Source organism: Somniosus microcephalus, chromosome 4, assembly GCF_052327205.1.
Source record: "Somniosus microcephalus isolate GS21.2 chromosome 4, FLI_Smic_1.0, whole genome shotgun sequence".
Lineage (NCBI taxonomy): Eukaryota > Metazoa > Chordata > Chondrichthyes > Squaliformes > Somniosidae > Somniosus > Somniosus microcephalus.
The window spans coordinates 76215717-76240995 of NC_140990.1; the positions used below are offsets into that span (position 1 = coordinate 76215717).

General features: G+C 46.5%; 1 pseudogene; it reads right to left on the reverse strand.

Annotated features, from left to right (window-relative positions):
• The window catches only part of LOC147119269 (uncharacterized), a 53164-nt pseudogene extending 31135 nt beyond the window's left edge, over nt 1–22029 (reverse strand).
• Nucleotides 22030–25279: the final 3250 nt, after the last annotated feature.

Below are 25279 nucleotides of genomic sequence, written 5' to 3' on the forward strand. Positions count from 1 at the left end.
AAAGCTTTTATAGATATGTGAAGAGAAAAAGATTGGTGAAGTCCCTTACAGTCAGAATCAGGGGAATTTATAATGGGAAACAAGGAAATGGCAGACCAACTAAATACATACTTTGTTTCTGTCTTCACAAAGGAGGACATAAATAACCTCCTAGAGATGCCGGGGAACATAGGGTCTGATGAAAGTGAGGAACTGAAAGAAATCAGTATTTGTAGGAAAATGGTGTTAGGAAAATTGATGGGACTGAAGGCCGATAAATCTCCAGGGCCTGATGGTCTACATCCCAGGGTACTTAAGGAAGTGGCCCTAGAGGTAGTAGATGCATTACTGGTCATCTTCCAGAACTCGATAGACTCTGGAACGGTACCCATGGATTGGAGGGTAGCTAATGTTACCCCACTATTCAAAAAAGGTGGTAGGGAAAAAGCGGGGAATTATAGACCGGTAAGCCTGACATCGGTAGTGGGGAAAATGCTGGAGTCTATTATAAAAGATGTAATAGCAGAGCACTTAGAAAGCAGTGACAGGATCGGACAAAGTCAACATGGATTTACAAAAGGTAAATCATGCTTGACTAATCTACTGGAATTTTTTGAGGATGTAACTGGTAAAATAGGTAAGGGAGAACCAGTGGATGTGGTGTATTTGGACTTTCAGAAGGCTTTCGATAAGGTCCCACATAAGAGATTAGCGTGCAAAATTAAGGCACATGGGATTGGGGGCAAGGTATTGACTTGGATAGAGAACTGGTTGGCGGACAGAAAGCAAAGAGTTGGAATAAACAGGTCGTTTTCTGAGTGGCAGGCAGTGACTAGTGGGGTACCGCAAGGATCGGTCCTAGGACCCCAGCTGTTCACAATATATATTAATGATCTGGACGAGGGAATTGGATGTAATATCTCCAAATTTGCAGACGACACAAAGCTGGGCGGGAGGGTAAGCTGCGAGGAGGATGTCGGGAAACTCCAGTATGATTTGGACAGGTTGGGTGATTGGGCAGAAACATGGCAAATGCACTATAATGTGGATAAATGTGAGGTTATCCACTTTGGTGGCAAAAACAGGAAGGCAGATTATTATTTGAATGGCAATAGATTGGGAGAAGGGGAAGTGCTAAGAGACCTGGGTGTCCTTGTGCACCAGTCGCTGAAGGTAAGCATGCAGGTGCAGCAGGCGGTTAAGAAGGCAACTGGTATGTTGGCCGTCGTAGCAAGAGGGTTTGAGTACAGGAACAAGGATGTCTTGCTACAGTTGTACAGGGCCTTGGTGAGACCGCACCTTGAGTATTGTGTGCAGTTTTGGTCACCTTACCTGAGGAAGGACGTTCTTGCCATGGAGGGAGTGCAGCGAAGATTCACCAGGCTGATACCTGGGATGGCAGGAATGACATGAGGAGAGATTGTGTCGATTGGGCTTATACTCGCTGGAGTTTAGAAGATTGAGAGGGGATCTCATCGAAACCTATAAAATTCTGTCAGGTCTGGACAGACTAGATGCAGGAAGGATGTTTCTGATGGCCGGGGAGTCCAGAACCAGGGGTCATAGTCTAAGGATAAGGGGTAAGCCATTTAGGACTGAAATGAGGAGGAATTTCTTCACCCAGAGAGTGGTGAACCTGTGGAATTCTCTGCCAAAGAGGGCGGTGGAGGCCAGTTCATTAAATATATTCAAGAAAGAGTTGGATATATTTCTTGAGGCTAAAGGGATCAAGGGATATGGGGAGAAGGCAGGGAAAGTGTACTGAATTTGGATGATCAGCCATGATCACATTGAATGGCAGAATAGGCTCAAAGGGCCGAATGGCCTACTCCTGCTCCTATCTTCTATGTAAACCGCAAACTCAAACCAAACATCACATCAAGATCTTACAGAGTCACTCCATTCATCAGGACCCTAATATCATCGGCCTTTGAATGTGGAAGGAGAAATGTTTGTCTGTTCTGTCTGTGGGAAAAGATTTCAAACATCAGTTTGACTGAAAAAGCACCGAGACACACACACCCGAGTGAGAGTGTTCCAGTGCACTGACTGTGGAAAGAGCTTTAACCAGTTACGCAGCCTGAAAAAACATCGCACCGTTCACAGCGGGGAGAAACCGTACACGTGTTCTGTGTGTGGACGAAGCTTCAACTGATCGTCCAACCTGGAGAGACACAAGGACACCCGCACCACGGAGAAACCGTAGAAATGTGGGGACTGTGGTAAGCGATTCAATTACCCTTCCCAACTGGAAATTCATCAACGCAGTCACACCGGGGAGAGGCCGTTCACTTGCTCCGTATGTGGGAAGAGATTCACTCGCTCGTCCATTCCCCAGACACATCAGCGAGTTCACAATGACGAGAGACCATTCAGCTGCCCTCACTGTGGGAAGAGATTCAAGCAGTCATCCAACCTCATTCTACACCAGCGAGTTCACACTGGGGAGAGGCCATTCATCTGTACCGTGTGTGGGGAGGGCTTCAGTCGGCCATCCCACTTGCTGACACACCAGCAAGTTCACACCAGAGAGAGGTCTTTCACCTGCTCCGTGTGTGAGAAGGGATTCGCTCATTCTTCTGAGCTTCTGACACACCAGCGAGTTCACACTGGGGAGAGGGCGTTCACCTGCTCTGTGTGTGGGAAGGGATTCACTTGGTCATCCTAACTGCTGACACACCAGCGAATTCACACTGGGGAGAGGCCGTTCACCTGCTCCGTGTGTGAGAAGGGATTTAATCGTTCATCCAACTTGCTGACACACGAGCGAGTTCACACCTGGGAGAGGCCGTTCACCTGCTCCGTGTGTGAGAAGGGATTCAGTCTATCATGCAACCTGCTGAAACATCAGCGAGTTCACAAGTGACTGCAAGGGTTGGATTCTGCTGTTATTGGTGCTGTTAATCACATCCAGGACTGAACCATGTTCATTCTGACAGTTGGGGTTTGTTTCTGCTGATGTTAATAACCCCTATAAATGGGATGGAGTTTCATATTATGGATATATAGCTGATTGACTTGTCGGGGCTGCAGTGTTTTTTTAAGAACCGCTGTCTGATCTTTCCCCTTAATTTATAATGAGAGTCCTTGAATTGAGTTGAGGAGCAAAAAGAATATGATCATGTTATTGGGGGTATTGTATAGCCCTCCAAATAGTGAGAGGGAGGTAGAGGAGCAAATCTGCAGGGAAATTGCAAGGATATGCAAGAGCTATAGAGTGGTGATATTGGGGGACATTAATTACCCAAATATCGATTGGGATAATGCTGGGGTAAAGGGAAAGGAGGGAGAGGAATTTCTGAATTGTGTTCAGGAGAATTTTTTTCACCAGTATGTCCTTGGCCCAACTAGGAAGGAGGCATTGCTGGGGAATGAGGTGGGCCAGGTCGCCCAAGTGTCTGTGGGAGAACACTTGGGTATGAGTGATCATCGTATCATAAGATTTAGATTAGCAATGGAGAGGAGCAAGGAACAATCTAGAGTGGAACTTCTAAACTGGAATAGGGCTAACTTCAATGGGATGCGAAAGGATCTAGCCAGGGTAAAATGGAACCAAAGACTGACAGGAAAAACTGTAACGGAATAATGGGTGATCTTTAAGGAGGAGATGCTCCAAGTACAGGCTAGGTACATTCCAACAAGAGGGAAGGGTAAGGGAACCAAAGCAAGGGCTCCTTGGATGACGAGGGAGATAGAGAAGATGATGAAACAAAAAAAGAGGGTGTATGATGCATGTCAGGTGAATTTTTCAAGGAAGAACCAGACCAAATACAATAAGTTAAGGGGAAGTGAAGATGAAAATAAGATTGACAAAGAGAGAATATGAGAGTAGAATGGTGGTTAACATAAAAGCAAATTCAAAAATCTTCTACTGGCATTTAAACAGTAAGCAGGTAGTAAGAGGCGGGGTGGGGCCTATTAGGGACAAAGAAGGTGATATATGCTTAGAGGCGCAGGGCAAGGCTAGAATACTTAATGAGTACTTTGTATCAGTGTTTACTAAGGAGGTGGATGCTGACAAAATATCGGTGGAAGTGGAAAAGGTAGAAGCAATGGAAGGGGTGAAAATTGATAGACAGGATGTACTAGAAAGGCTTAGAGTGGACAAGTCGCCTGGTCCAGATAGTTTGCCTCCCAGGTTGCTAAGGGAATTGGGGGAGGAGATAGTGGAAGTGCTTGCCATAATTTTCCAATCTTCCCTAGATGCGGGGTAGGTGCCTGAGGATTGGAAAGTGGCAAATGTGACACCATTGTTCAAGAAAGGGTGCAAGGACAATCCTAGTAACTACAGGTCGGTCAGTTTAACATCAGTGGTGGGTAAAGTTTTAGCAACAATAATCAATGAAAAAGTTAACGGGCATTTGGAGAGGTTTAAGCTAATTAAGGAGAGCCAACACGGATTTGTAAAAGGAAGATCGTGTTTGACTAATCTAATTAAATTTTTTGATGAAGTAACAGGGAGGATTGATGAAGGGAATGCAATGGATGTTGCCTACCTGGATTTTTGGAAGGCATTTGACAAAGTACCACATAGAAGGCTGGTTAACAAAATTGAGGCTCATGGAATAGGTGGGTCAGTGGCAGCTTGGATAAGGAATTGGCTTAAGGACAGAAAACAGCGAGTTGTGGTAAATGGCTGTTTTGCAGACTGGAGGATCTTCCGTTACTAACTCACACCTCAGGCCCCGCCCAGTCTGGTTTAATTACTAAATGTTTTCTAATTCTGGTTCAGGCCTGTCATTCTAAGGGAAACTGGTGTAGCGGGGACTGTTGGTAAACCAGTTAACTGTAGTGTAATAGTGGGATTGATTGATTTAATTTAAATTCAATTAATTAAAGGGTAAGTCATGGCAGGACAGCCGGGCCACGTGATATGCTCCTCCTGCAATATGTGGGAAATCAGGGACACTTCCTGTGTCCCTGACAACTACATGTGCAGGAAGTGCTCCAGCTGCAGCTACTGACAGACCGCATTGCGGTGCTGGAGCTGCGATTGCATGCATACTGGAGCGTTCACGATGCTCAGGACATTGTGAATAGCACGTTTACGGAGTTGGACACACCACAGGTAGAGGTTGGACAGGAAGAAAGGGATCGGGTGACCAACAGGCAGAGTACTAGGCGCAGGCAGGTAGTGCAGGAGTCCCCTGTGGCCATCCCCCTCTCCAACAGATACACCACTTTGGGTACTGTTGGGGGGGATGGCTTATCAGAGGAAGGCAGCAGCAGCCAACTACCTGGCACCAGGGGTGGCTCTGCTGCACAGAATGGGAGGAAAAAGAGGGGTAGAGCTATAGTAATATGGGATTCAATTGTAAGGGGAATAGATAGGCGTTTCTGCGGCCGCAAATGAGACTCCAGGATGGTGTGTTGCCTCCCTGGTGCAAGGGTCAAGGATGTCTCCGAGCGGCTGCAGAACATCTTGGAAGGGGAGGGTGAACAGCCAGTTGTCGTGGTGCATATAGGCACCAACGATATAGGTAAAAAGCGGGATGAGGTCCTAAAAGCGGAATATAGGGAGTTAGGAGATAAATTTAAAAACAGGACCTCAAAGGTAGTAATCTCAGGATTGCTACCAGTGCCACGTGCTAGTCAGAGTAGAAATAGAAGGATATTTCAGATGAATACGTGGCTAGAGGAATGGTGCCAGGGGGAGGGATTCAAGTTCCTGGGACATTGGAACCGGTTCTGGTGGGAGTTGGGACCAGTTCAAACTGGACGGTTTGCACCTGGGCAGGGCTGGAACCGATGTCCTAGGGGGAGTGTTTGCTAGTGCTGTGGGGGAGGGTTTAAACTAAAATGGCAGGGGGTTGGGGACATGAGCAGGGAGACAGAGGAAAGGGAAACAAGGATAAAAGCAAAAGATAGGAAGGAGAAAAACAAAAGTGGCAGTCAGAGAAATCAACGGTTTAAATCAAACGTGCCCACAGTAAATAATAATTCTAATAGGTCTAAGAGCGTTAAAAAAACAAGCCTGAAGGCTTTGTGTCTTAATGCGAGGAGCATTTGTAATAAGGTGGATGAATTGGCTGCGCAAATAGAGGTAAACGAATACGATTTGGTTGGGATTACGGAAACGTGGCTCAAGGATGGCCAAGACTGGGAACTCAACATCCAGGGGTATTCGATATTCAGGAAAGATAGGCAAAAAGGAAAGTGAGGTGGGGTAGCATTACTGGTTAAAGAAGGGATTAACACAATTGTAATGAAGGATATTAGCTCTGATGAGGTGGAATCTGTATGGGTAGAATTGAGAAATACTAAGGGGAAAAAAACGTTAGTGGGAGTGGTATATAGACCTCCAAACAGTAAGGTGGAGGTTGGGGATGGCATTAAAAGGGAAATTAAAGAAGCGTGCAATAAGGGCACAGCAGTCATCATGGGTGACTTTAATCTACATATAGATTGTCCCAACCAAATTAGTAACAATACTGCGGAGGAGGAATTCCTGGAGTGATTACGGGATGGTTTCCTGGACCAATATGTCGAGGAACCAACCAGAGATCAGGCCATCTTAGGCTGGGTATTATGTAACGAGAAAGGATTAATTAGCAATCTTGTTGTACGAGGCCCCTTGGGTCGGAGCGATCATAATATGATTGAATTCTTCATTAAGATGGAGAATGAAGTAGTTGAATCAGAGACTAGGGTCCTCAATTTAAATAAAGGAAACTACGATGGTCTGAGGAGCGAGTTGGGTAGGATTGATTGGGGAATGGCACTCAAAGGGTTGACGGTGGATAGGCAATGGCAAACATTCAAAGACCGAATGGATGAGCTACAGAATTTGTTCATCCCAGTTTGGCATAAAAATAAAACAAAAAAGGTGACTCAACCATGGCTAACAAGGGAAATTAGGGATAGCATAAGATCCAAGGAGAGGACATATAAATTGGCCAGAAAAAGCAATAATCCTGAGGATTGGGAGCAGTTTAGGATTCAACAAAGGAGGACAAAGGGATTAATTAAGAAAGGGAAAATAGAATATGAGAGTAAGCTTGCAGGGAACATAAAAACTGACCATAAAAGCTTTTATACATATGTGAAGAGAAAAGATTGTTGAAGTCAAGCGTAGGTCCCTTCCAGTCAGAATCAGGGGAATTTATAATGGGGAACAAAAAATGGCAGACCAGCTAAATACATATTTTGGTTCTGTCTTCACAAAGGAGGACACAAATAACCTCCCAGAGAAGCCGGGGAACATAGGGTCTGATGAAAGGGTGGAACTGAAAGAAATCAGTATTTGTAGGGAAATGGTGTCAGGAAAATTGATGGGACTGAAGGCCGATAAATCTCCAGGGCCTGATGGTCTACATCCCAGGGTACTTAAGGAAGTGGCCCTAGAAATAGTAGATGCATTGCTGGTCATCTTCCAGAACTCGATAGACTGTGGAACAGTACCCATGGATTGGAGGGTAGCTAATGTTACCCCACTATTCAAAAAAGGTGGTAGAGAAAAAGCGGGGAATTATAGATCGGTAAGCCTGACATCGGTAGTGGGGAAAATGCTAGAGTCCATTATAAAAGATGTAATAGCAGAGCACTTGGAAAGCAGTGACTGGATCGGACAAAGTCAACATGGATTTACAAAAGGTAAATCATGCTTGACTAATCTACTGGAATTTTTTGAGGATGTAACTGGTAAAATAGATAAGGGAGAACCAGTGGATGTGGTGTATTTGGACTTTCAGAAGGCTTTCGATAAGGTCCCGCATAAGAGATTAGCGTGCAAAATTAAGGCACATGCGATTGGGGGCAAGGTGTTGGCGGACAGAAAGCAAAGAGTTGGAATAAACAGGTCATTTTCCGAGTGGCAGGCAGTGACTAGTGGGGTACCGCAAGGATCGGTCCTAGGACCCCAGCTGTTCACAATATATATTAATGATCTGGACGAGGGAATTGGATGTAATATCTCCAAATTTGCAGATGACACAAAGCTGGATGGGAGGGTATGCTGTGAGGAGGGTGTCGTGAAACTCCAGTACGATTTGGACAGGTTGGGTGACTGGGCAGAAACATTGCAAATGCACTATAATATGGATAAATGTGAGGTTATCCACTTTGGTGGCAAAAACAGGAAGGCAGATTATTATTTGAATGGCAATAGATTGGGAGAAGGGGAAGTGCAAAGAGACCTGGGTGTTCTTGTGCACCAGTCGCTGAAGGTAAGCATGGAGGTGCAGCAGGCGGTTAAGAAGGCAAATGGTATGTTGGCCTTCGTAGCAAGAGGGTTTGAGTACAGAAACAAGGATGTTTTGCTACAGTTGTACAGGGCCTTGGTGAGACCGCACCTTGAGTATTGTCTGCAGTTTTGGTCGCCTTACCTGAGGAAGGACGTTCTTGCCATGGAAGGAGTGCAGCGAAGATTTACCAGGCTGATACCTGGGATGGCAGGAATGACGTATGAGGAGAGATTGTGTCGATTGGGCTTATACTCACTGGAGTTTAGAAGATTGAGAGGGGATCTCATTGAAACCTATAAAATTCTGTCAGGCCTGGACAGACTAGATGCAGGAAGGATGTTTCTGATGGCCGGGGAGTCCAGAACCAGGGGTCATAGTCTAAGGATAAGGGGTGAGCCATTTAGGACTGAAATGAGGAGGAATTTCTTCACCCAGAGAGTGGTGAACCTGTGGAATTCTCTACCACAGAAGGCAGTGGAGGCCAGTTCATTAAATATATTCAAGAAAGAGTTGGATATATTTCTTAAGGCTAAAGGGATCAAGGGATATGGGGAGAAGGCAGGGACAGGGTACTGAATTTGGATGATCAGCCATGATCTAATTGAATGGCGGAGCAGGCTCGAACGGCCGAATGGCCTACTCCTGCTCCTATCTTCTGTGTTTCTATGTTTAAGGCCTCATTTATTGGTATGTCCCACCCGAGCGGCTGTTAATGGCTTTAATAAACTGGCAGCAAGGTTTTTTTAAAGGTGGAAAGTGGTGAAAAACGCCACTAGCGATGCCTCAGAACTCACAGACAGAGAAATCCACTTCATCAGCACCCCTGCCACAGGACTCAATATCCACCCCCTCCACCACTGGTGCACTGTGTCTGCAGTATGTACGGTCTACAAGATGACCACGGTCAGTCTGTGTGGAGTCAAAGGTCAGGCAGCAGAATGGATGGAAATATTGCAACAAACTTCCCTTAACTCCAACCCTCTGATTTCTGTTTTGTAGCCAGCTTTCCATCCATTCTGCTGCCTGGCCCTTCACTCCACATGGCCTGACCTGGGTCATCTTGTTGATCTTACAAACTGTTATGGATAGCAAGCTGGTTACAAAACAGAAAACAGAGAGTAGGGGTTGGGAGTAGCTACTCAGACTGGCAAAAGGAGGGACGTGGTGTTCCACAGGGATCGGTGCTGGGACCACTGTTGTTCACCATTTACAGAAACAATTTGGACTCAGGAATTGGAAGTCCAATTTCAAAATTTATCGATGACACCAAATTGGGAGGTAGAGTTAATACTGAGGAAGACTGCGACAACATGCAGGAAGATATTAATAAACTTCCAGAATGGGAAGATAATTAGCAAATGAATTTTAAGAAAAGTGGTGCATTTTGGTAGGAATAATAAGAAGGCCACATACTACTTGGAAAATAAGAATCTAAATGGGGTAGAGGAGCAAAGGGATCTCGGGGTCCAGATACACAAATCACTAAAAGGAGCGACGCAGGTTAATGAGGCCATAACAGGAGCAAACAATGGACTGGGGTTCATTTCTAGAGGGATAGAATTAAAAAGCAGAAAAGTTATGTTAAACTTGTATCGAACCTTGGTTAGACCACACTTGGCGTACAGTGAACAGTTCTGGTCTCCATATTATAAAAAGGATATAGAGACACTGGAGAAGGTGGAAAAAGGCTTTGCAAGGATGATCCTAGAACTGAGAGGATATACTTATCAGGAAAGGCTGAACAGGCTGGGGCGCTTTTCTCTAGAATAAAGAGAAGGCCGATGGGTGACCTGATCGAGGTCTTTAAGATTATGAAAAGGTTATAGAGGGTGGACATGGAGAAAATGTTTCCACTTGTGGGGAGTCTAAAACTACAGGTCATAAATATAACACAGTCTCTAATAAATCCAATGGGGAATTCAGGGGAAACTTCTTTACCCAAAGAGAGATAAGAATGTGGAACGTGCTACCACAAGGAGTAGTTGAGGTGAATAGCACAGATACATTCATGGGGAAGGTAGATAAGCCCATGAGGGAGAAAGGAATAGAAGGATATGCTAATAGGGTTAGATGAAGAGTGGTGGGAGGAGACTCGTGTGGAGCAGAAACACCGGCATTGACCAGTTGGCCGAATGGCCTGTTCCTGTGCTGTAGACTCTGTAATTCTATGTAACTCTGTGTAACTCTGGCTTCTGACTCCTGACGGAGCTGGAAAAGCTTTTACTATTATTACCACAATTGTACATCATCTTCCAAAAGATCTCTGAGCTTCTCTAATGGCTGCTTTTGACTCCCTCAATTGTGGGTGATATTTGTCTCTATTCTTCTATAAACTGAAGTCACCTTGATCTGAACTGGGTTCAATGTAAGACAGTTCGGGGAGTCAGGAATCATTCACCCCTAGACCTACACTGGCCGGTAAAACCCCAGACGGTTCCTCAGTAAGGATTCCTCTGGTTCCTCGCCATATATTTGTCAGGATACCGAAGCCCAGCTTTCTTACCGTCCACTCCTGGAGGCCCCACTCCCTGAGCCTACAACCTTCAGCAGGGTCAGTGGTGGAGTTCCACAGCGGGAGTGATCCCAGAGTAACTGTCGGGATCGCACCCCCGTGGATGTTCCGGGTCGTGTATTTTTAGTTATCCTGGTGTCTAACACACACACATCAATAAAACAGGGAATTCCTGGAAACACGCTGCAGGTCCTTCTTTATCTGGAGATCAAATGTCTGTTGTATAATTGTACCAGCACAGGCTCCTGTGAACTCCTCCATCTGCTATTTTAATGCAGACTTTAACTAACTTACTTTAATCGAGTTAACACCTACCTTAAAATGGTAGACTCAGGACTGTCCCACAAACACGTTAAATCTTCATAGAATAATTGCCAGTCATTTTTAGACTGGAAACTTAAACCTGCCGTTTCGCTTTCAGTCAGGAACAGATCGCAGTTTGACACCAATCTCTGATTTGATAGCACATTTCCAGCATTCACCGTTGTTCTTCCTGACTCTTAACACAGCTGTAAAGGAGCCTTCTGTTCTGTGCCTTGGAGCTCTGAACCATGGAAGAGAGCGGCTGGGACACATTTCTTACAGGCCTCAAGATTAACCCGCACGGAGACTTTGCTGTCAGTGAAGAGAGACGATAGAGACCAAAGTGCCGTTTGCCCCTCTCAGTGTGGCCCTGAAGGACTGTGTCCAGGCTGAAGTTCTGTTCCCGCCGTACGATCCTCCCCCAGATTGTCCTTTCTCATAGAGTCATAGAGTTATACAGCACAGAAAGAAACCCTTCGGCCCATCGTGTCTGCACTGGCCATCAAGCCCTATCTATTCTAATTCCATTTTCCTGCACTTGGCCCGTAGCCTTGTATGCTATGGCATTTCAAGTGCTCATCTAAATGCTTCTTGAATGTTGTGAGGGTTCCTGCCTCTACCACCCTTTCAGGCAGTGAATTCCAGATTTCAACCAGCCTCTGGCTGAAAGTTTTTCCTCAAATCCCCTCTAAACCTCCTGCCCCTTAGCTTGAAACTATGCCCCCTGGTTATTGACCCCTCTACTAAGGGGAAAAGTTCCTTTCTATCTATCCTGTCTATGCCCCTCATAATTTTGTACACCTCAATCAGGTCCCCCCTCAGGAAAACAACCCCAGCCTGTCCAGTCTCTCTTCATAACTGAAATGCTCCAGCCCAGGTAACATCCTGGTGAATCTCCTCTGCACCCTCTCCAATGCAATCACATCCTTCCTATAGAGTGGTGACCAGAACTGCACACAGTATTCCAGCTGTCGCCTAACTAGCGTTTTGTACAGCTCCATCATAACCTCCCTGCTCTTATATTCTATGCCTCAGCTAATGAAGGCAAGTATCCCATACCCCATGGGGATGTTACACTTTTTCAAGGAGGATCAGAAAAAGTGTAACATCCCCACTGTCACCTGGGAATCACTGGCCCAAGACCGCACAAAGTGGAGGTGAAGCATCCGGAAAGGTGCCGAACACCTCAAGTCTCTTCGCCGGGAGCAAGCGGAAGCCAAGCGCAGGCAGCGCAAGGAGTGCACGTCAACCCAAGCACCCCACCCACCCACCCCTTCAACCACCATCTGCCCCACCTGTGACAGAGTCTGTAGGTCCCGCATTGGACTCATTAGTCACCTGCGAACTCATTTTTAATGTGGAAGCAAGACATCCTCGGTTCCAAGGGACTGCCTAAGAAGAAGAAGAAGATTCCCTTGCCTTGTTAGTCCTCCCAAAATGCATCACCTTACACTTTTCAGGGTTAAATTCCATTTGCCACTTCTGCCCATCTGACCAACCTGTCTATATCGTCCTGTAGCCTAAGGCTTCCCTCCTCGCTATTTACTACTCCACCAATTTTCGTGTGATCTGCGAACTTACTGATCATACCTCCTACATTCATATCTAAGTCATTAATATACACTACAAACAGCAAAGGACCCAGCACTGATCCCTGCGGTAACCACTGGACACAGGCTTCCAGTCATAAAAACAACCTTCGACCATCACCCTCTGCCTCCTGCCACTAAGCCAATTTTGGATCCAATGTGTCAAATTGCCCTGGATACCATGGGCTCTTACCTTCTTGACCAGTCTCCCATGCTGGACTTTGTCAAAAGCCTTACTGAAGTCCATGTAGACTACATCAACTGCACTACCCTCATCCACAAACTTAGTCACCCCCTCAAAAAATACAATCAAATTGGTTAGACATGATCGCCCCCGACAAAGCTATGCTGACTATCCTTGATTAATCCTTGCTTCTCCAAGTGGAGACTGTTAGATCCGTGTGTTAATGGAGACACGGAATGCAGGAGTTGATTTAACAAGTGTTTACTGAACAAAGTCTGGAGGTGAACTAACTACACAAGACGCTATACAGGCTTATATACCCGAGTGGTCACTCCTGGTACTACAGTACACAGGGGCTTCAAAAACATAGTTCCTCTTAAAGGTACATACACTACAATTCCTCCCCTTTTAGATAAATAGTACATAACATTTTTACAAGAACAATAATCTACACATTTGCTGAAGTTAATCAATTACAAATTCAGTCTCTCTGGAGGCTTCCTGACTCGGTCCGGATAACGCCTCGGTGGTGTAGTAGGTTTCGGTGGTGTAGCAGGTCCTTTTGGCAAGGTCGATTCGGCTTCAATGCCAGTGTCGGGTTCATCTGGTTCCAGTATCACCGGATCGGAGGTAGATACTATGGGTATCTCTGCTTCATCACTAGGCGTATAGAGTTGTGGTGTCCTTTTTCGGATGACTCTATGATCTGGTCAGCATGGCGCCTTATTATGCTTTCTCCAATGTCCACGGTATACATCAGCGGTCCTAGTCGTGTGCAAATAGTTCCAGGCTGCCATTTCTTGGTACGGTAGGCCCGGGCCAAAACTGATTGACCTATCTGGAAGGTTCTAGTTGGCCTTTCATTCATGCTTTGAAATTGCTGGTTCTCTACGTCCCTTCTGATGTTTGGCTTGACCAAATCCAGCCGGCATCTTAGTCTTCTATTGAAAAACATCATGGCGGGGGTTTGGTTTGTAACCACATGTGTTGCATTCCTGTACGCAAACAAGAAGTTATCTACCTTATGTTGTAGATTTATGTCTTTTTGGCCTTCTTGAAGGTCTGGACAAACCTTTCAGCTAATCCATTGGTGGCGGGATGGTATGGGGCGGACGTGTAGTGCTTAACCCCATTGTTTTTTAAGAACTTCCTGAATTCTTCGGATCCAAATTGCGGTCCATTATCAGAGCAGATCTGTTCAGGCAGCCCGTTCCTGGCGAATATGGTCCTTAATACTGTGATGGTTTTTTCCGTGGTGGTGGAGGACATCTTTATTACCTCCGGCCACTTGGAATGTGCATCTACCGCGATTAAGAACATTGAGTCCATAAATGGACCAGCAAAGTCGATATGTACCCTTTGCCATGGAGATGAGGGCCACTCCCATGGATGTAGAGGGGCTTGTGGTGGGGCGTTTTGGACCTTCTGACATCCTAGACAGCTCTTGGTCATTTCTTCGATGTCTCCATCGATACCTGGCCACCACACAAATGCTCTGGCTAAGTTCTTCATTTTCACTCCACCCAGATGCCCCTCGTGAAGCTCCTTTAGCACTTTATCCTTGAGTTTGGGTGGAATCACCACTCTGGCTCCACGCATCAAGGTTCCTCGGCACACTGACAGCTGTTCTCTTCTTTGCGAGAATGCTGGCAACAGTGGTTCGCCATGTGCTGGCCATCCCTTCACTGTTAAATCATAGACTCGTGAGAGAGTCGGGTCATTTCTCGTTTTCTTTTCAATGGTAGAATTTGTCACCGGTAGGCATTCCACTATGGTCGAGTGGAACATCTCCACTGGGTCAACTGTAGGCGCCTCTTCTACCGTTGGCAACGGTAGGCGCGATAACCCGTCAGCATTCCCATGCTGTTTTGTTCCTTTGTATTCTATGTCATATTGGTGTGCCCCTAGGAAAAGGGACCACCTCTATAGCCTTTGTGCTGTCATAATGGGAACGCCCTTTTTAGGGTTGAATATGGAGACGAGGGGTTGATGGTCAGTCAACAAGGTAAATTTTTGTCCGTGTAGGTAATGGTTGAATTTCTTCACCACCCACACCAGGCTGAGTGCCTCCCTGTCGATCTGGGCATAGTTACGCTCAGCTGAGTTCAATGAGCGTGACGCAAAAGCTATCAGCCGCTCCGAGCCATCAGGGAATCTATGCGATAATACTGCTCCCACGCCGTAAGGGGATGCATCGCACGCCAGTCTGATTGGCAGTGATGGGTTGTAATGAGCCAACACTTCCCTGGACGTGATCAAGCCTTTGCATTTATGGAAGGCACGTTTACAGTCTTCGCTCCATTTCCAAACTACTCCCATTTGTAGCAGTGCGTTAAGAGGGTGCAGAACCATTGACAAGTTCGGTAAAAATTCATGAAAGTAATTTATTAATCCCAGGAACGACCTTAATTGTGAGACATTTTCAGGCGCGGGGGCTTTTACGACCGCTTCAATTTTTTCAGGTGACTTATGCATCCCTTCTTCGTTAATGACATGGCCACAATATGATATTTGTTTCTGGAAAAATTCACACTTGGGGTGATTTGCTCGTAGGCCCCGTTCTCTCAGCCTCGTGAGCACCTGCTCCAAGTTGGCAAGGTGCTCGTCGTTTTCTCCTGTTACAAGGATGTCGTCTAGGTAGCATTGAGTCCCCGGAATTCCTTGCAGGACTTGCTCCATAGCTCTTTGCCAGATAGCCAGAGCTGATGCCACTCCGAAAACCAGTCGATTGTACTGGTACAGGCCTTTGTGTGTGTTTATCGTGAGATACTTTTTAGAGGCCTCCTCAACCTCCATCTGTAGATATGTCTGTGCTAAGTCAATTTTGGTGAAACGTTTCCCTCTGGATAGTGAGGCGAAAATATCTTCTATCCTCGGAAGAGGATACTGTACCATGTAAAGAATCGGGTTTACAGTCACCTTGAACTCCTCACAGATGCGAACTTTTCTCTGTTCTTCAGATTTATCATTATTCAACATTTTCTTCATGACCCCGATGATGGGTGTTGCCCACTCGCTCCAATCTACCTTGGATAACACGCCTGCTTTTTCCAAATTTTCCAGCTCTGCCTCGACGGCTGGATGAATTGCGTATGGCACCGGCCTTGCCTTAGAAAACTTGGGAATTGCCGCATCTTCCACTTTTATTGAGGCGGTGGCGCCTTTCAGGGTTCCTAGTTCCTGTTGAAACACTTCTTTGGCGTTAGCCAAGATTTCTTTTAATCGTACAGGTATGACATCATCATCATTTTTTTTCTTACTGGTCACTGTCAGTGCCTGAATGGAGTGCCAGTTTCCTTCTGATCCATTCACGTCCCAACAACGGTGGACCGCCATCTTGCAGAACGTATAAATACAACTTCTGTATTTCCTTGCCGTTGTAGACAACAGGCACCCTTATTTTCTCTCTGGGGTATACTTTCTGCCCTGTATATGTCTTCAAGATAATGGATGTGTCTTTCAAAGGTATATGCGGAAATAGCCGCTCGTAATCCCGTTGACTCATGATGGTCAGAGCTGATCCTGTATCTAGCTCCATTTTGACTGGGGACCCCGCTATCGTGAGGGTAACCCAAATGGTCTGGTAATCTTCTTTGGCAATTACATTATGTAATTTGAGACAGCTTAGTCTCTTGTTTCCGGAGTCGCTATCACTTTTCTGGTCTTCGGAGCTACTGTCCGTCATCATTTGTACCTTTCTGTACTTTTCCTTATTGACCTTTTTACTGTCAGCGGATTTCTTTCCAGATCTGCATACACGTGCAATGTGTCCCATCTTTCCGCATTGCCTGCATGCTTTGTCCTTGAACCAGCAGTCCTTCTGGTCATGGGTGGATCTGCCGCAGCGATAACATCTCTCGAAACCCCGTGTCATTTCATGGGTGCCGAAGTCCTGTGGCTTTTGCTGTATCTCTGCAGCTCCTCTTGCTGCTGCTTCGTATGATACAGCCACACTGAAAGCCTTGTCCAGTGTCAAAATCTTTCTCAGAAAGTAGTCTTTTCTGTGTTCCTTCGCTTAGGAGACCGCAGACGAATTTGTCTCGTAGAGAATCTGCCAGTCCTGCCCCGAATTGGCAGTGCTTTGACAGTTTTCGTAATTCGGTGAGGTAATCAGCGTTACTTTCATTCTTGTGCTGATTCCTCCTGAAGAATTTGAATCGTTCCGCTATCAGCAGCGGTGTTGGGTTTAAGTGCTCCTGTAAGGTATCAACAATCTCCTTAAAATTCTTGTCCATCGGTTTGGTTGGAGTGATCAATTTCGTAACAGCCCGTATGTCCTTGCGCCCATCAGATTTAGAAGTACCGATGCCTTTTTATCATCTGCTACTTCATTCGCCTTGCAATATACCTCCACTCTTTCCACATATGTGGTCCAATCCTCTATATCACTATCGAAAGCAGTAATATTGCCAGTCTTCGGCATCCTGAAAATCCAAAATGGCGCCTCCCGCGCTTTTCCTTCTTCCCCGCCGAGTCAAGATGGCGCCTCCCGCGCTTTCCCGCTGCTGCCAACGCTGTTCTCCGCGGTTCCCGTTGCGACCTGCAGCTTTTCGCGGTATTTCTATTTTTTTTTTATATATATATCTTTTAAATAGTTTCTCCGTTACTTGAAGAACCGTTCCCGTCGTGGAGCGGACCCTCTGGGACTTTCCCCTCCCTCTGCTCGGTCCGAACGCCGACCTGCTTTGCAGCACCGGCTGCCTCCTGAGTGTTCCACCCTCTGTCTCTCTTTGCTTCTGCTTTCCGACTCGCTGCCTGGCCCCGCTGCAGAACCACCCGATCGAGCCCCAGCCCGCCGCAGCCCAGGAAGGATCAGTGCACTACCTGCCACCAGCCCGTTTAGCTGGTGAAACCATAGTTTTTTTTTTCTTGCTTCTGGCTTCGCCCTTCGTCTGAGGAATCGATCTCCTTGAGGTGCTGCCGAATTGCAGGTAGGTTCGTTTCTAACTCGTCGCCACTGTTAGATCCGTGTGTTAATGGAGACACGGAATGCAGGAGTTGATTTAACAAGTGTTTACTGAACAAAGTCTGGAGGTGAACTAACTACACAAGACGCTATACAGGCTTATATACCCGAGTGGTCACTGCTGGTACTAAAGTACACAGGGGCTTCAAAAACATAGTTCCTCTTAAAGGTACATACACTACAGAGACTAATTCTGTCCCTCAGAATTTTTTCCAATAATTTCCCTACCGCTGATGTTAGGCACACTGGTCTGTAATTCCCTGGTTTATCTCTACTACCCTTCTTGAATAATGGTACTATGTTAGCTGTCCTCCAGTCCTCTGGCACCTCCCCTGTGGCCAGAGAGGTTCTGAAAATTTGTGTCAGAGCCCCTGCAATCTCCTCCCTTGCCTCACACAGCAGCCTGGGATACATGTCTTCTGGGCCTGGGGATTTATCTACTTTTATGCATGCTAAAACTGCTAGTACCTCCTCCCTCTCAATGCTCATTTGTTCAAGTAAATCACAATCCCCTACCTGATTTCTATGCCTACATCGTCCTTCTCCATAGTGAACACAGATGCAAAATATTCATTTAAAACCTCACCTACATCTTCCGGCTCTACACACAGATTGCCACTTTGGTCCCTAATGGGCCCTACTCTTTCCCTGGTTATCCTCTTGCCCTTAATATACTTATAAAACACCTTGGGATTTTCCTTTATTTTGCCCACCAGTGTTTTTTCATGCCCCCTCTTCGCTCTCCTAATTTCTTTTTTAAGTACCCCCCTGCACTTTCTATACTCCTCTAAGGCTTCCACTGTTTTTAGACCTTTGTATCTGCCAAAAGCCTCCCTTTTTTTCATAATCCATTCTTGTATATCCCTTGACATCCAGGGTTCCCTGGACTTGTTGGTCCCACCCTTGACCTTTACAGGAACATGTTGCCATTGTACTCTCTCTATTTCCTTTCTGAATGACTCCCATTGCTCTGATGTGGATTTTCCTACAAGTAGCTGATCCCAGACCACTTTGGCCAGATCCTGCCTTATCATATTAAAATCAGCCTTCCCCCAATTTAGAACCTTTATTTCCGGTTCATCTTCATCCTTTTCCATGACTACCTTAAATCTCACCAAATTATGATCACTGTCACCAAAATGCTCTCCTACTGACACTTCTGAGTAGTAGTGAGCTCCAGCCAGGTGATGCTAAACACTCAGGTGAGAAGACAAAAATCTACAACAATGCATTGAAAACAAAGCTGATTTATTTGACGCATATCCAGAATATTAAACTCCAGCCCAGTTATAGGGGTCATTAACCTCAGCAGAAACAAAACCCAACTGTCAGAATGAACATGGTTCAGTCCTGGATGTGATTAACAGCAGCAATAACAGCAGAATCCAACCTCTGCAGTGACTTGTGAACTCGCTGGTGTCTCAGCAGGGTGGATGACTGAGTGAATCCTTTCCCACACATGGAGCAGGTGAACGGTCAATCCCCAGTGTGACTGCGTTCATGTTGCATCAGTTTCCTTTTGCTTTTAAAGCTCTTCTCACAGTCAGAACATTTAAAAGGTCTCTCATCAGTGTGAACAAGGTGAAGTGAGGTGGGATGAGCGAGTGAATCCCTTCCCACACGCGGAGCAGGTGAACTGTCTCTCTCCAGTGTGGGTGCGCTGGTGTACAGTGAGTTCAGATGACTGCCTGAACCCAGTCCCACAGTGAGAGCACCTGAATGGTCTCTCCCCAGTGTGAACACGTTGATGGCACATCAGTTCCCCGGAACTTTTATAGCACTTCCCGCAGTCCGAGCATTTAAAAGGTCTCTCCTCAGTGAACTTGCTGGTGTGACAGCAGGTTGGATGAATTAGTGAATCCCGTCCCACACACGGAGCAGGTGAACGGCCTTTCCCCGGTGTGAGTGCGTTGGTGTCTCAGCAGACCACTTGCACTTTTAAAGCTCAGCTCACACTTAGAACATTTAAAAGGTCTCTTATCAGAGTGAACAAGCTGGTGTTTCCGCAGGGTGGATGACTGAGTGAATCTCTTCCCACACACGGAGCAGGTGAATGGTCTCTTCCCAGTGTGAACTCGCTGGTGTTGCAGCAGGTTGGATGACCGAGTGAATCCATTTCCACACACGGAGCAGGAGAACGGTCTCTCTCCAGTGTGAACTCGCTGGTGTATCAGCAGGTGGGATGATTGAGTGAATGCCTTCCCACACACGGAGCAGGTGAATGGCCTCGCCCCGGTGTGACTGCGTCAATGAGTTTCCAGGTGGGACGGGGAATTGAATCCCTTCCCATAGTCCCCACATTTCCACGGTTTCTCCGTGGTGCGGGTGTCCTTGTGTCTCTCCAGGTTGGACAATCGGTTGAAGCCTCATCCACACAGAGAACACGTGTACGGTTTCTCCCCGCTGTGAATGGGACGATGATTTTTCAGGCTGTGTAACTGGTTAAAGCTCTTCCCACAGTCAGTGCACTGGAACACTCTCACTCGGGTGTGTGTGTCTCAGTGCTTTTCCAGTCACACTGATGTTTGAAATCTTTTCCCACAGACAGAACAGGGAAAAAGGCCGATGATATTCAGGTCCTGATGAATCAAGTGAGTCTGTCAGATCTTGTTGTGATGTTTGGTTTGAGTTTCCCATCTGTTAATCCTCCCCTTCTAATACCCTGTAAAAGGAGTTTACAAAAGTCATCACTGTAAGTACAGGATAGAAATTCAGAACAGACAATTCTAGTTTCTATGGAACATTCTTTCCTCTCTTGTTTCCCCAAAGCTGTAAATCCCTGTCCCACACACTCTCCCTCCTCCCTGTGCTGAAATCCAAACCCATCGCACCATCTCCAACATTTCTTTCCTCCACTCCCAGTTTTCCCCCTCCCTCTACTCTGGTTGGGTTCAGTTCTACACCCGCTGTGTGCAGAGTGAGAATAAAATCAATGAGTCAATCATTGTCTCTCCTGGTCTCTCCCGCATAAGAGATTAGCGTGTAAAGTTAAGGCACATGGGATTGGGGGCAAGGTACTGACTTGGATAGAGAACTGGTTGGCAGACAGAAAGCAAAGAGTTGGAATAAACGCGTCTTTTTCCGAGTGGCAGGCAGTGACTAGTGGGGTACCGCAGGGATCGGTCCTTGGACCCCAGCTATTCACAATATATATTAATGATCTAGACAAGAGAACTAAATGTAATATCTCCAAATTTGCAGATGACACAAAGCTGGGTGGGCATGTGTGCTGTGAGGAGGATGCCGAGAAACTCCAGTATGATTTGGACAGGTTGGGTGATTGGGCAGAAGCATGGCAGATGCAATATAACGTGGATAAATGTGAGGTTATCCACTTTGGTGGCAAAAACAGGAAGGCAGATTATTATCTGAATGGCAATAGATTGGGAGAAGGGGAAGTGCAATGAGACCTGGGTGTCCTTGTGCACCAGTCGCTGAAGGTAAGCATGCAGGTGCAGCAGGCAGTTAAGAAGGCAAATGGTATGTTGGCCTTCGTAACGAGAGTGTTTGGGTACAGGAACAAGGATGTCTTGCTGCAGTTGTACAGGGCCTTGGTGAAACCACATCTTGAGTATTGTGTGCAATTTTGGTCGCCTTATCTGAGGAAGGATGTTCTTGCCATGGAAGGAGTTCAGTGAAGATTGACCAGGCTGATACCTGGGATGGCAGGAATGACGTATGAGGAGAGATTGGATCGATTGGGCTTGTACTCGCTGGAGTTTAGAAGAATGATAGGGGATCTCATTGAAACTTATAAAATTCTGACAGGACTGGACAGACTAGATGCAGGAAGGATGTTCCCGATATCGGGGAGTCCAGAACCAGGGGTCACAGTCTAAGGATAAGGGGTAGGCCATTTAGGACAGAAATGAGGAGGAATTTCTTCACCCAGAGAGTGGTGAACCTGTGGAATTCTCTACGAAGAAGGCAGTTGATGCCAATTCATTAAATATATTCAAGAAAGAGTTGGATATATTTCTCAAGGCTAAAGGGATCAAGGGATATGGGGAGAAGGCACGGACAGGGTACTGAATTTGGATGATCAGCCATGATCGCATTGAATGGCGGAGCAGGCTCGAGGGGCTGAATGGCCTACTCCTGCTCCTATCTTCTATGTTTCAGTGGTCACTGTGATCCTGAAGCCCCGCCCACACCTGTTCCTGTACCAAGGTGGCCGCGCATGCGCCGTGCTGCAGGTGGAACCGGTCCGTCTTTCCTCCACCAAGATGGCAGCGCCTAACCCGGGCCTGCCACCAAGAAATAGCCTTACCACTGCCATCCGGCGGATCACAGACCAGGCCGCTGGATTTCATTCAGGCCTGAGGCCGTTCTCCAACTTTCTAAACCCTACGGCGCGGCCTACCCACAGTTTGTTAATCTCCCGACCCTGCTCCCGCCGACCTGCAGCTCCGCCTGGCCACCGCGCAAGGCTTTTTTTGTAAAGTCAGTGAGGGACACGTGACCCGGGCCTGCGGCCTGATTGACGGGAGCTTCGGACCAATAGGGAGCGAGCCGGGCTGGGCTGGAGGAGCGAGCCGGCGACGTGTCCTCCAACCAATCGGGGAGCCCGAGGGGCGGGACTAGCGCCGGCTGATTGTCTGATCCGCAGGGCAGCGAGTTTCTCCAGTCCCTTGTTCAGGGTCCGGGGCCAGGGGAGGCTGTGGGCCTTTATTCCCCTTATTGGACACAAGGCTCTTTGTCTCACAACACACTGGCTCAGATTTTAATAGAGACTTTTTAAATTCATGAATGAAAGCAGATAAACCCATGCTTCTGAAGAATAAACTTTTTAATATTTGGGAGTAAAAGAACAAGTTTTTTCCCTCTGGGGAATTTATTAGTTTCAGGAAACAACAACCACTTGTATTTATAAAGCGCCTTTAATGTAGTAAAACATCCCAAGGCTCTTCACAGGAGCGTTATAAAACAAAATTTGACACCGAGCCACATAAGGAGATATTCAGGCAGAAAGCTTGGTCAAAGAGTTAGGTTTTAAGGAGCACCTTAAAGAAGGAGAGAGAGGTAGAGAGATGGAGAGGTTTAGGGAAGGAATTCCAGAGCTTAGGGTCCAGGCAACTGAAGGCATGGCCGCCAATGGTGGAGCGATTAAAATCGGGGATGCTCAAGAGGCCGGAATTAGAAGAGCGCAGATATCTTGGGGGGTTGTAGGGGCTGGAAGAGATTAGAGAGACATGGAGGGGCAAGGCCACGGAGGGATTTGAAAACAAGAATGAGAATTTTAAGGATGAGACACTTGAGGAAAAGCAGGGAGTGGGGGAGGGTCGCTGATTCTGTTCTGCGACAGTTACTGGGACAGACTGTATCTCCCCCTCTCCGCCACACAGGGATTTGTGGTAGTTAAAGGGACAGTGATTCTCCTTGTTCTGTGAGATTGTAATTAAAGGGACACTACTCTGAGATGGCTGTGAACTTTTAGTGCCGCCAGCCTTTCTAAAACCTCTTCCTTTCTTTGAAGATCTGTGTGAACTCGCTGGTGACTCAGCAGGTTGGATGAACTCCAAAACCACTTTGCACAGTCAGAACATTTAAAGGGTCTCTCATCGGTTCTGGGGCAGGAGGGATCTGGTTAACAGTGATCACAATATCATTAGGTTTAAAGTAGTTATGGAAAGGGACAAAGAAAAATCAGTGGTGAAAATACCCAGCTGGAAGAAAACCAATTTCAGTGATTTGAGAAGGAATCGAGCACAGGTGGACTAGAAACAAAGATTGTCGAGGAAAACAGGGAATGACCAATGGCAGGCCTTCAAGGCTGAGATAGTTCGGGTAATACCCAAGCATATTCCCATAAGGAGGAAAGATGGGCCATCCAAAGCTAGAGCTCCCGATGACAAAGGATATAAAGGTTAAAATAAAACAGAAAAAGGAGGTTTACAACGAATGTCAGGTACAGAATACAGTCAAAAACCAGGCAGAATACAGAGAGTGCGGGGGAAATGAAATAGGATATAAAGAGGGCAAAGAGACAATATGAGAAAAGATTAGCGGGTAACATAAAAGAGAACCCAAAAATCTTCTATAAACATATGAAAAGTAAAAGGATAGTTAAAGGAATGGTGGGGCCGATTAGGGACCAAATAGGAGCTCATCATACGGAGGCAGAGGGCGTGGCTGAGGTACTGAATGAGTACTTAGCATCTGTCTTCACAAAAAGAAGAGGATGAAGTAAATGTCGCAGTAGAGGAGGGGGGAGTAGAGAAATTGGATAAAAATGGATAGAAAGGAGGTGCTAAATAGGTTGTCACCACTCAAAGTTAACAAGTCACCCGGTCCAGATGCGATGCATCCTAGGTTGCTGAGAGAAGCTAGGGTGGAGACAGCAGAAGCTCTGACCACAATCTTTCAATCTCCCTCAGATATATGGGAGTGGTGCCAGAGGACTGGAGGATTGCAAATGTTACACCCTGTTCAAAAAAGGGGAGAGGGATAAACCTGGTAGCTACAGGCCAATCAGTCTAATGTCAGTGGTGGGTGAATGACTAGAGACCATTGTCAAGGACAAAATTAATTCTCACTTGGAGAAGCATGGGTTAATAAGGGGCAGCCAGTATGGATTTGTTAAAGGTAAATCATGTGTGACTAAACTGATTGAGTTCTTTGATGAAGTAACAGAGGGTTGATGAAGGTAGTGCAGTAGATGTTGTCTTTTGAGTAATTGATAGCGCATCAATTTTATTAACAAGATTTTTTATAATGGAGAAGATCCTCACACCAGCATGCCTGGACTTAGACCATCGGGAGGCGGACGCATCCACCAAGTTTGCTCACTGGCTTAAGTGCTTTGAAAGATTCCTGATCGCCTCCGCTGCAACGGTCAAATCGGATGAGGACAAACTGGATGTCCTGACCTCCAAAGTGAACCACCGAGCGTACTCGGTCATCCAGGACGCGACCTCGTACACGGCTGCTCTCAAGCTCCTCAAGGACCAGTACACGCGCCCAGTGAATGAGGCACACCTTCATTCTCTTGTTAATAAAAGCTTGTTAGTTACTTGCTTAACCTCAGTCTTTTGAGTAATTGATAGCGCATCAGTAACTCACCAAACTTTCGGTGGAGTCGGATCTGAGAGCGGTCTCAGAAGGTTCTCCCTAGGCCTGTGAATAAAGATCGTTTTGAACCTCCGATCGAAGTTTGTCATCTGTACTATAGCTCAGCGTTGACCTTGGATATCACTTGGTCCGCCTGTAGCTTACATCATTAACCCTTGGAGTCCAGGTAACATTCTGGTAAACCTACGCTGCACTCCCTCCAAGGCCAATATATCCTTCCTAAGGTGTGGTGCCCAGAACTGCTCACAGTACTCCAGGTGTGGTCTAACCAGGGTTTTGTACAGCTGCAGGGTTTTGGCCTCAGCTGGAGTCTTGTGTACAGTTCTGGGCACCACACTTTAGGAAGGATGTCAAGGCCTTGGAGAGGGTGCAGAGGAGGTTGACCAGGATGGTACCAGGGATGAGGGACTTCAGTTATGTGGAGAGATTGGAGAAGCTGGGATTGTTCCCCTTAGAGCAGAGAAGGTTAAGAGGAGACCGAATGGAGGTGTT